Raw genomic sequence first — 12,602 nt, 5'->3', positions numbered from 1 at the left:
CTGTGGGAACCTCGTTTTTAGTCTGTATATCCAAAAAGCCTCTCGCAGATGAGTTTTATGTTTTAAGTCGCCTCCTCTTTTGGGGAGGTGGATTTTTTCTATGGCGAAACATCGGAACGATTTTACTGATCGATTATGATGATGGATGAAATGTTTAGAGGCACTAGAAATGTTTAGAATATTTGCATTTCTTATATAGCTGAGGTGTTCAAGGATCCTAATTTTAAATTTGCGGTTTGTGCAGCCTATATATTTTAGTTGGCAATCTATGCATTCGATGACGTAGATAACGGATTCGGAATTGCAATTAATATAATTTTGGATAGTATAGGTATCTAATTGTGTAGAGTCACTGAACGTTTTGGTAGGGTAAGCATATTGGCAGACCTTACAGGGGTGCTGTCCACATTTGTAGAACCCTTTGGTTTCCAACCACGTTGATTTGGTTTCCTGTGAAGTAAATAGGGATGGTGATAGTGTGCTGCCTATTGATGGAGCTTTTCTTGCTATTATTCTACATCCTTCCTTTAGGATGGACCTCAAGTCGACATCCTCCATGAGAACAGGTAAGTACTTATCCACTAGATTTTTTATTTCCTCAAACTGGTTACTTTGCTGTAGAACCAAGGTTGGTTGATTGGATTCTGGTTTGGTCGTTTTGTGCTGTTCTAGGAGTAGAGTTCTTGGTTTTTTGGTAATAATGTTTCGGGCTCTGTTGAGGGACCACTGTGGATAGCCTCTCTTCCTCAGTCTGGTTGTGATACATTCTTGTTCTGTATTGAACTGGTTAGTTGATGTGCAATTTCTTTTAGCACGATGAAGTTCTCCTACTGGGATGGCTTTGATTGTATGTCTAGAATGATTACTTGTAGCATGCAAAATGGAGTTGGCTGAGGTGGGTTTCCGGTGCGTTTGAGTTGTAATAATTTGACCTATTTTTCCCTCCAGTTCTAGGTCTAAAAAGACTATTGACGTTTTATCATGGTTGTGGGTAAACTTGAGATTGTAGGGGTTCTGGTTAAGATAGTCGACGAAGTTTGAAATATGATCAATGGGTCCCTTCCATATTAGCAAGAGGTCGTCGATATAACGTCCATACCACTCAATGTTAGTGCCATGAGGGTTGTTGCTAGAAAAGATGTATAATTCCTCCCACCACGCCATTACCAGGTTTGCAATTGATGGGGAGAATTTGGCTCCCATAGAGACGCCTTTCAGTTGGAGAAAAATTTTTCCATCAAATTGGAAGAAATTGTGCTTCATTAGAAACATAAGTACATTTAGGATATAAGTTTGAAAATTTCTGTCGTAAGTACTGTGTGTCTGAAGGTGACTTTCTAAAGCAGTGTATGCTACATGATGAGGAATTGATGTGTAGAGTGAGACAACATCACAGGTTAACCAGGTATAATTTTCGTTCCAAATTTTGTCTTTTAACGAGATAAGGACATTTTTGGTATCTTTTAGAAAACCTGGAGTTTGCTGGGCCAAAGGTTGTAACAAGGTGTCGAGCCATTCTGATAATTTTTCTAATATGGATCCTATCCCTGAGACTATAGGTCTCATTGGTGGGGGATTAATTAGTTTATGGGTTTTAGGTAAAGCGTGTATTATAGGAGTAATGGGTTGTTCAACATATAAATAATTAAATTGTTTCTGATTAATGAAACCCCCTTGAAGACCTTCGTTCAGTAAACTTTTCATTAAGAATTTTATTTTCACTGTTGGATTTGAGTCAAGTTTTTTATAGGTGTTGACATCAGATAACATGTCAAGTATTGATTTTTGATAGTCTGATTTATTCATGATGGCAATTCCTCCGCCTTTGTCTGCCATTTTAATCGTAAGTTCTTTGTTGTCTTTCAAAGTTTTCATTGCTTTTTTCAGGCGGTTAGGCATGTTGGGTTTTGGATGGTTAGTTTTGAGTCTATCTGCTATGCTTTGTAATTCTTGTTCAATGATAAATTGAAATCGGTCCATAGATTCAGTTCGTGCATTCACAGGATAGAATTTGGGGTTGGAGGTTATAAAGTTTGAAGACATCATAACAGTTTGGTCCGTTCTCTCCGGTTGCAGACTTTCTAGACATGCTAGGGTTCTGAGTTCTTGGAAAGAGAATTCGGACGTGAGTTGGTGTTTGTAGTTCTTGAAATCCCTATTGGGTTGGCTTGTGAGAGTCGTGGTGGTAATGGGGTCTTCAGTTGTGAAGGAATCTTTAAGGAAGTATTTTTTAACAGTTAAATTGCGAATAAATTTGTTTATATCTAGCAATGTATTGAATAGATTAAAGTTATTGTTGGGGGCGAAATTAAGGCCCAGAGTGAGGACTTCTTCTTGGTCTGCCGAGAGAGGGAAGGATGATAGATTCGTTATGTTGGAATTTAATAGTGCTGGAACTTTCGCGACCGGAGGTGACGGGTTTGTTCTTGATAGGGTCGATTTGTGCTTCCTCCCGCCCCTCCTGCCTCGTTTTTTGACATTTGTGCGGTAGCTTCTTGTCTATGGTGAGGACGGGAAGAAGTTCCAACATGTTCTTCTTCTGATAGGCCTTCTGCAGAGTCGGGTTCCGTGGAACTGAAGCTTACCCTGCTCGGTATATCTCTATAACGTTTGTATTGTTGGTTGCGTTGTTTTAGAATGGGTCTAGGTCTAGAAAAATTGCGTTCCTTTCGATTCCAGTTATATACTTCGTTGTTCATATAGTCTCGTGTGTCCCGCTGAAACTTTGATTTCTTTGTTTCAGCTATGGAAAGGTCTAGTTTGTCGATGTAAGAAGACGTGCGTGTATCCAGCTGTGAAAAGGCAGGTAAGCTTGAGTAGACATCCAGTTCTTTTTTGATGTCTATAATCTTGATTTCCAATTCTTTTAGTTTTTGTTCTTCTTGTCTCGTGATGAGATTCATTAGTTTGATGGAACAATCAGAAAGAGTTTGGTTCCATTCTGTGTGAAAGTCTTCAGTGTATATAAAGGATGGCATTTTCTTCAAACGTAGCCCCCTAGGAATCATATTTTTGGAGACGTAATTTTTGAGGGTAGTGAGATCCCACCATAGTTTTGCCTGTTGTGCCAGGTGTTTCTCCAAGTTGTGGAATGAGGCTTCCAAATCCGGGTTTCTTTCAGAGGTGTTGCCACTGCTGCCAAAGACTTTTGCGGCCAGTTCAGATCTTGTTAACTGAGCCTCGTTTGACATGTTGAGCGTAGTCTCAAGAATTTATATAGTTATTGTATAGTATATTTCTAGTAACACAGGTACATTGGGTATCTCTCCAAATGTGCAGGAATTGATGAGAAGAGGTTATAAAACCAATGAGAGGATTATTTAGCCAGAGTATAGTATACAAAATTATTTTGAGGATCTTAATTTGCATAGACGAATTGATTAAATCCCTGTAGACATATTATCGTGACTGACTTGCATTAAAAATTTCTCCCGTTGCACAAAAAATTCAAAGCAGGAATGTTGTACACATGTGTAGACAGATAGGTTCTATTAGTCCTGAATAGGGCATGTGTATATAACAAAGGTGAGCACGTAAGGCAAAGCCGAAAACTCAAGCAGAAGGTATATAGAGAAGAAGTCCTCCAGCTCACCTGACACTTGCTGTATGTGTCGCGGTCATCGCACGGGCTCTCGTGTCGGCACACGATGGGTATAGACAGGCAGAGGCAAAAGGGTTGAGTCCAGCGCTGAAGAGGATAAAAGGGAAACTAGTTCCAAGTTTACTAGATATTCGATTAAAAAGGTCCAATAGGTTGGAGTCCTGGTGTGCAAACGGGAGTGAATAACGATCCAGTCCTGAAGCCTACGCGTTTCAGACGTTAGGCACGTCCTTAATCATGGCTGTTGAAGTTTTGGATACTAGGGCCCCGGTTTTTATATACATGAGTTCCGGTTTGTGCAGCTGATTAGACTTGATTGCGTGTCAGCTTACGATAGATCATTGAAACGCAAGCCAGAGCGTATTTAAAGATTCTACATGTGAGATTGCTACAAAATAGAACATGATTGTGAACTAAACTTATGAAAGGATGAGAGGTAAAGCCTGGGAAAACAGAGAACGTGTATTTCTAACTGCAGTTTTTTTAAATTGCGATCACGAAGTGTTAGGACATCGCTTCTGTGAGTTACGTAACATTGACTTCTTTGTTTACATGCTAGATCCTGTGTGTGTTATTGGCTGGCCGGATGAGCCAGTAGGAAGCAAGGAAACCTGACGGGCCTCCTGGAATCAGCTGATGCTCCAAGTGCGATCTTGTTCAAGGTAAGTAAGTATATCGGGCTGTCTATAATGGTACTTGTTAAATTATTTCGGTTTTACGAAGACTAAATATGAAAAGAGAAAGTTTAGATTGGTTAATACACTAAGGAGCAACGTGATATATGGAGATAAATAAAGGACGACATGTAGTTATGACAGGCGGTATCTTTATGAAAAGTTACAGTATAGTTTCTCAGGGTTTTTTGAGCATGCAATTTATTTGGTTTGCGTTACTAGGGACCGGCATGGACTAGTGTGAACTATGGGTGAATAATATAGTGGGTCTATATAGAAGGTGCTACTCTTAGATGTCCCAGGCTGAAAACAATTGTATATTAAACGGGTTGGGTATATATGATGTTTTAGTTTGTGCAAGATACAAAAAGACATGCGGTCAACTAGTGAGGGAACTATGAATGTATTGTAGTTAATTAAATGGAAAAATAAATCAGTGGGGGGGGGGCCCTTGGTATCTATGCGCTGGATCGAAGTATAGGTGTAGAGTGCAGGGAGTGTAGGGAAAATGGAAAATTGGCAAAAGTAAAGAAAAATGTGACTGGCTAAAAAAAGTCAAAATATTGTATCAATTGCATTACAAAAAGCACATGTTATGTATGCAAAAAATATTGATGACTTTAGGGACAGACGGAGAGAGATCATTGGCTTGAGACTGTTGCTCATAAGGTGTTAGTTGCTGTACAAATAATAGGATGTATCCTTTGGAATACAGACTAAAATATTAATACTGAAACATAAGTTCTTTCTTGAGGTTGAGTCCCTGTGGGAACCTCGTTTTTAGTCTGTATATCCAAAAAGCCTCTCGCAGATGAGTTTTATGTTTTAAGTCGCCTCCTCTTTTGGGGAGGTGGATTTTTTCTATGGCGAAACATCGGAACGATTTTACTGATCGATTATGATGATGGATGAAATGTTTAGAGGCACTAGAAATGTTTAGAATATTTGCATTTCTTATATAGCTGAGGTGTTCAAGGATCCTAATTTTAAATTTGCGGTTTGTGCAGCCTATATATTTTAGTTGGCAATCTATGCATTCGATGACGTAGATAACGGATTCGGAATTGCAATTAATATAATTTTGGATAGTATAGGTATCTAATTGTGTAGAGTCACTGAACGTTTTGGTAGGGTAAGCATATTGGCAGACCTTACAGGGGTGCTGTCCACATTTGTAGAACCCTTTGGTTTCCAACCACGTTGATTTGGTTTCCTGTGAAGTAAATAGGGATGGTGATAGTGTGCTGCCTATTGATGGAGCTTTTCTTGCTATTATTCTACATCCTTCCTTTAGGATGGACCTCAAGTCGACGTCCTCCATGAGAACAGGTAAGTACTTATCCACTAGATTTTTTATTTCCTCAAACTGGTTACTTTGCTGTAGAACCAAGGTTGGTTGATTGGATTCTGGTTTGGTCGTTTTGTGCTGTTCTAGGAGTAGAGTTCTTGGTTTTTTGGTAATAATGTTTCGGGCTCTGTTGAGGGACCACTGTGGATAGCCTCTCTTCCTCAGTCTGGTTGTGATACATTCTTGTTCTGTATTGAACTGGTTAGTTGATGTGCAATTTCTTTTAGCACGATGAAGTTCTCCTACTGGGATGGCTTTGATTGTATGTCTAGAATGATTACTTGTAGCATGCAAAATGGAGTTGGCTGAGGTGGGTTTCCGGTGCGTTTGAGTTGTAATAATTTGACCTATTTTTCCCTCCAGTTCTAGGTCTAAAAAGACTATTGACGTTTTATCATGGTTGTGGGTAAACTTGAGATTGTAGGGGTTCTGGTTAAGATAGTCGACGAAGTTTGAAATATGATCAATGGGTCCCTTCCATATTAGCAAGAGGTCGTCGATATAACGTCCATACCACTCAATGTTAGTGCCATGAGGGTTGTTGCTAGAAAAGATGTATAATTCCTCCCACCACGCCATTACCAGGTTTGCAATTGATGGGGAGAATTTGGCTCCCATAGAGACGCCTTTCAGTTGGAGAAAAAATTTTCCATCAAATTGGAAGAAATTGTGCTTCATTAGAAACATAAGTACATTTAGGATATAAGTTTGAAAATTTCTGTCGTAAGTACTGTGTGTCTGAAGGTGACTTTCTAAAGCAGTGTATGCTACATGATGAGGAATTGATGTGTAGAGTGAGACAACATCACAGGTTAACCAGGTATAATTTTCGTTCCAAATTTTGTCTTTTAACGAGATAAGGACATTTTTGGTATCTTTTAGAAAACCTGGAGTTTGCTGGGCCAAAGGTTGTAACAAGGTGTCGAGCCATTCTGATAATTTTTCTAATATGGATCCTATCCCTGAGACTATAGGTCTCATTGGTGGGGGATTAATTAGTTTATGGGTTTTAGGTAAAGCGTGTATTATAGGAGTAATGGGTTGTTCAACATATAAATAATTAAATTGTTTCTGATTAATGAAACCCCCTTGAAGACCTTCGTTCAGTAAACTTTTCATTAAGAATTTTATTTTCACTGTTGGATTTGAGTCAAGTTTTTTATAGGTGTTGACATCAGATAACATGTCAAGTATTGATTTTTGATAGTCTGATTTATTCATGATGGCAATTCCTCCGCCTTTGTCTGCCATTTTAATCGTAAGTTCTTTGTTGTCTTTCAAAGTTTTCATTGCTTTTTTCAGGCGGTTAGGCATGTTGGGTTTTGGATGGTTAGTTTTGAGTCTATCTGCTATGCTTTGTAATTCTTGTTCAATGATAAATTGAAATCGGTCCATAGATTCAGTTCGTGCATTCACAGGATAGAATTTGGGGTTGGAGGTTATAAAGTTTGAAGACATCATAACAGTTTGGTCCGTTCTCTCCGGTTGCAGACTTTCTAGACATGCTAGGGTTCTGAGTTCTTGGAAAGAGAATTCGGACGTGAGTTGGTGTTTGTAGTTCTTGAAATCCCTATTGGGTTGGCTTGTGAGAGTCGTGGTGGTAATGGGGTCTTCAGTTGTGATGGAATCTTTAAGGAAGTATTTTTTAACAGTTAAATTGCGAATAAATTTGTTTATATCTAGCAATGTATTGAATAGATTAAAGTTATTGTTGGGGGCGAAATTAAGGCCCAGAGTGAGGACTTCTTCTTGGTCTGCCGAGAGAGGGAAGGATGATAGATTCGTTATGTTGGAATTTAATAGTGCTGGAACTTTCGCGACCGGAGGTGACGGGTTTGTTCTTGATAGGGTCGATTTGTGCTTCCTCCCGCCCCTCCTGCCTCGTTTTTTGACATTTGTGCGGTAGCTTCTTGTCTATGGTGAGGACGGGAAGAAGTTCCAACATGTTCTTCTTCTGATAGGCCTTCTGCAGAGTCGGGTTCCGTGGAACTGAAGCTTACCCTGCTCGGTATATCTCTATAACGTTTGTATTGTTGGTTGCGTTGTTTTAGAATGGGTCTAGGTCTAGAAAAATTGCGTTCCTTTCGATTCCAGTTATATACTTCGTTGTTCATATAGTCTCGTGTGTCCCGCTGAAACTTTGATTTCTTTGTTTCAGCTATGGAAAGGTCTAGTTTGTCGATGTAAGAAGACGTGCGTGTATCCAGCTGTGAAAAGGCAGGTAAGCTTGAGTAGACATCCAGTTCTTTTTTGATGTCTATAATCTTGATTTCCAATTCTTTTAGTTTTTGTTCTTCTTGTCTCGTGATGAGATTCATTAGTTTGATGGAACAATCAGAAAGAGTTTGGTTCCATTCTGTGTGAAAGTCTTCAGTGTATATAAAGGATGGCATTTTCTTCAAACGTAGCCCCCTAGGAATCATATTTTTGGAGACGTAATTTTTGAGGGTAGTGAGATCCCACCATAGTTTTGCCTGTTGTGCCAGGTGTTTCTCCAAGTTGTGGAATGAGGCTTCCAAATCCGGGTTTCTTTCAGAGGTGTTGCCACTGCTGCCAAAGACTTTTGCGGCCAGTTCAGATCTTGTTAACTGAGCCTCGTTTGACATGTTGAGCGTAGTCTCAAGAATTTATATAGTTATTGTATAGTATATTTCTAGTAACACAGGTACATTGGGTATCTCTCCAAATGTGCAGGAATTGATGAGAAGAGGTTATAAAACCAATGAGAGGATTATTTAGCCAGAGTATAGTATACAAAATTATTTTGAGGATCTTAATTTGCATAGACGAATTGATTAAATCCCTGTAGACATATTATCGTGACTGACTTGCATTAAAAATTTCTCCCGTTGCACAAAAAATTCAAAGCAGGAATGTTGTACACATGTGTAGACAGATAGGTTCTATTAGTCCTGAATAGGGCATGTGTATATAACAAAGGTGAGCACGTAAGGCAAAGCCGAAAACTCAAGCAGAAGGTATATAGAGAAGAAGTCCTCCAGCTCACCTGACACTTGCTGTATGTGTCGCGGTCATCGCACGGGCTCTCGTGTCGGCACACGATGGGTATAGACAGGCAGAGGCAAAAGGGTTGAGTCCAGCGCTGAAGAGGATAAAAGGGAAACTAGTTCCAAGTTTACTAGATATTCGATTAAAAAGGTCCAATAGGTTGGAGTCCTGGTGTGCAAACGGGAGTGAATAACGATCCAGTCCTGAAGCCTACGCGTTTCAGACGTTAGGCACGTCCTTAATCATGGCTGTTGAAGTTTTGGATACTAGGGCCCCGGTTTTTATATACATGAGTTCCGGTTTGTGCAGCTGATTAGACTTGATTGCGTGTCAGCTTACGATAGATCATTGAAACGCAAGCCAGAGCGTATTTAAAGATTCTACATGTGAGATTGCTACAAAATAGAACATGATTGTGAACTAAACTTATGAAAGGATGAGAGGTAAAGCCTGGGAAAACAGAGAACGTGTATTTCTAACTGCAGTTTTTTTAAATTGCGATCACGAAGTGTTAGGACATCGCTTCTGTGAGTTACGTAACATTGACTTCTTTGTTTACATGCTAGATCCTGTGTGTGTTATTGGCTGGCCGGATGAGCCAGTAGGAAGCAAGGAAACCTGACGGGCCTCCTGGAATCAGCTGATGCTCCAAGTGCGATCTTGTTCAAGGTAAGTAAGTATATCGGGCTGTCTATAATGGTACTTGTTAAATTATTTCGGTTTTACGAAGACTAAATATGAAAAGAGAAAGTTTAGATTGGTTAATACACTAAGGAGCAACGTGATATATGGAGATAAATAAAGGACGACATGTAGTTATGACAGGCGGTATCTTTATGAAAAGTTACAGTATAGTTTCTCAGGGTTTTTTGAGCATGCAATTTATTTGGTTTGCGTTACTAGGGACCGGCATGGACTAGTGTGAACTATGGGTGAATAATATAGTGGGTCTATATAGAAGGTGCTACTCTTAGATGTCCCAGGCTGAAAACAATTGTATATTAAACGGGTTGGGTATATATGATGTTTTAGTTTGTGCAAGATACAAAAAGACATGCGGTCAACTAGTGAGGGAACTATGAATGTATTGTAGTTAATTAAATGGAAAAATAAATCAGTGGGGGGGGGGCCCTTGGTATCTATGCGCTGGATCGAAGTATAGGTGTAGAGTGCAGGGAGTGTAGGGAAAATGGAAAATTGGCAAAAGTAAAGAAAAATGTGACTGGCTAAAAAAAGTCAAAATATTGTATCAATTGCATTACAAAAAGCACATGTTATGTATGCAAAAAATATTGATGACTTTAGGGACAGACGGAGAGAGATCATTGGCTTGAGACTGTTGCTCATAAGGTGTTAGTTGCTGTACAAATAATAGGATGTATCCTTTGGAATACAGACTAAAATATTAATACTGAAACATAAGTTCTTTCTTGAGGTTGAGTCCCTGTGGGAACCTCGTTTTTAGTCTGTATATCCAAAAAGCCTCTCGCAGATGAGTTTTATGTTTTAAGTCGCCTCCTCTTTTGGGGAGGTGGATTTTTTCTATGGCGAAACATCGGAACGATTTTACTGATCGATTATGATGATGGATGAAATGTTTAGAGGCACTAGAAATGTTTAGAATATTTGCATTTCTTATATAGCTGAGGTGTTCAAGGATCCTAATTTTAAATTTGCGGTTTGTGCAGCCTATATATTTTAGTTGGCAATCTATGCATTCGATGACGTAGATAACGGATTCGGAATTGCAATTAATATAATTTTGGATAGTATAGGTATCTAATTGTGTAGAGTCACTGAACGTTTTGGTAGGGTAAGCATATTGGCAGACCTTACAGGGGTGCTGTCCACATTTGTAGAACCCTTTGGTTTCCAACCACGTTGATTTGGTTTCCTGTGAAGTAAATAGGGATGGTGATAGTGTGCTGCCTATTGATGGAGCTTTTCTTGCTATTATTCTACATCCTTCCTTTAGGATGGACCTCAAGTCGACATCCTCCATGAGAACAGGTAAGTACTTATCCACTAGATTTTTTATTTCCTCAAACTGGTTACTTTGCTGTAGAACCAAGGTTGGTTGATTGGATTCTGGTTTGGTCGTTTTGTGCTGTTCTAGGAGTAGAGTTCTTGGTTTTTTGGTAATAATGTTTCGGGCTCTGTTGAGGGACCACTGTGGATAGCCTCTCTTCCTCAGTCTGGTTGTGATACATTCTTGTTCTGTATTGAACTGGTTAGTTGATGTGCAATTTCTTTTAGCACGATGAAGTTCTCCTACTGGGATGGCTTTGATTGTATGTCTAGAATGATTACTTGTAGCATGCAAAATGGAGTTGGCTGAGGTGGGTTTCCGGTGCGTTTGAGTTGTAATAATTTGACCTATTTTTCCCTCCAGTTCTAGGTCTAAAAAGACTATTGACGTTTTATCATGGTTGTGGGTAAACTTGAGATTGTAGGGGTTCTGGTTAAGATAGTCGACGAAGTTTGAAATATGATCAATGGGTCCCTTCCATATTAGCAAGAGGTCGTCGATATAACGTCCATACCACTCAATGTTAGTGCCATGAGGGTTGTTGCTAGAAAAGATGTATAATTCCTCCCACCACGCCATTACCAGGTTTGCAATTGATGGGGAGAATTTGGCTCCCATAGAGACGCCTTTCAGTTGGAGAAAAATTTTTCCATCAAATTGGAAGAAATTGTGCTTCATTAGAAACATAAGTACATTTAGGATATAAGTTTGAAAATTTCTGTCGTAAGTACTGTGTGTCTGAAGGTGACTTTCTAAAGCAGTGTATGCTACATGATGAGGAATTGATGTGTAGAGTGAGACAACATCACAGGTTAACCAGGTATAATTTTCGTTCCAAATTTTGTCTTTTAACGAGATAAGGACATTTTTGGTATCTTTTAGAAAACCTGGAGTTTGCTGGGCCAAAGGTTGTAACAAGGTGTCGAGCCATTCTGATAATTTTTCTAATATGGATCCTATCCCTGAGACTATAGGTCTCATTGGTGGGGGATTAATTAGTTTATGGGTTTTAGGTAAAGCGTGTATTATAGGAGTAATGGGTTGTTCAACATATAAATAATTAAATTGTTTCTGATTAATGAAACCCCCTTGAAGACCTTCGTTCAGTAAACTTTTCATTAAGAATTTTATTTTCACTGTTGGATTTGAGTCAAGTTTTTTATAGGTGTTGACATCAGATAACATGTCAAGTATTGATTTTTGATAGTCTGATTTATTCATGATGGCAATTCCTCCGCCTTTGTCTGCCATTTTAATCGTAAGTTCTTTGTTGTCTTTCAAAGTTTTCATTGCTTTTTTCAGGCGGTTAGGCATGTTGGGTTTTGGATGGTTAGTTTTGAGTCTATCTGCTATGCTTTGTAATTCTTGTTCAATGATAAATTGAAATCGGTCCATAGATTCAGTTCGTGCATTCACAGGATAGAATTTGGGGTTGGAGGTTATAAAGTTTGAAGACATCATAACAGTTTGGTCCGTTCTCTCCGGTTGCAGACTTTCTAGACATGCTAGGGTTCTGAGTTCTTGGAAAGAGAATTCGGACGTGAGTTGGTGTTTGTAGTTCTTGAAATCCCTATTGGGTTGGCTTGTGAGAGTCGTGGTGGTAATGGGGTCTTCAGTTGTGATGGAATCTTTAAGGAAGTATTTTTTAACAGTTAAATTGCGAATAAATTTGTTTATATCTAGCAATGTATTGAATAGATTAAAGTTATTGTTGGGGGCGAAATTAAGGCCCAGAGTGAGGACTTCTTCTTGGTCTGCCGAGAGAGGGAAGGATGATAGATTCGTTATGTTGGAATTTAATAGTGCTGGAACTTTCGCGACCGGAGGTGACGGGTTTGTTCTTGATAGGGTCGATTTGTGCTTCCTCCCGCCCCTCCTGCCTCGTTTTTTGACATTTGTGCGGTAGCTTCTTGTCTATGGTGAGGACGGGAAGAAGTTCCA

At 39.3% G+C, this 12,602-nt stretch overlaps 1 long non-coding RNA gene across 1 annotated transcript; it reads left to right on the top strand.

The window, feature by feature from the left end:
* Nucleotides 1-4,170: 4,170 nt before the first annotated feature.
* On the top strand, nucleotides 4,171-7,843 carry LOC142719262 (uncharacterized). Its single transcript, XR_012872703.1, has 3 exons — nucleotides 4,171-4,263; nucleotides 5,570-5,604; nucleotides 7,782-7,843. It is a non-coding gene; the product is annotated as an uncharacterized LOC142719262 (long non-coding RNA).
* Nucleotides 7,844-12,602: the final 4,759 nt, after the last annotated feature.

Source organism: Rhinoderma darwinii, unplaced genomic scaffold, assembly GCF_050947455.1.
Source record: "Rhinoderma darwinii isolate aRhiDar2 unplaced genomic scaffold, aRhiDar2.hap1 Scaffold_472, whole genome shotgun sequence".
Taxonomy (NCBI): domain Eukaryota; kingdom Metazoa; phylum Chordata; class Amphibia; order Anura; family Rhinodermatidae; genus Rhinoderma; species Rhinoderma darwinii.
This window is presented reverse-complemented; position numbering and strand designations above follow the sequence as displayed.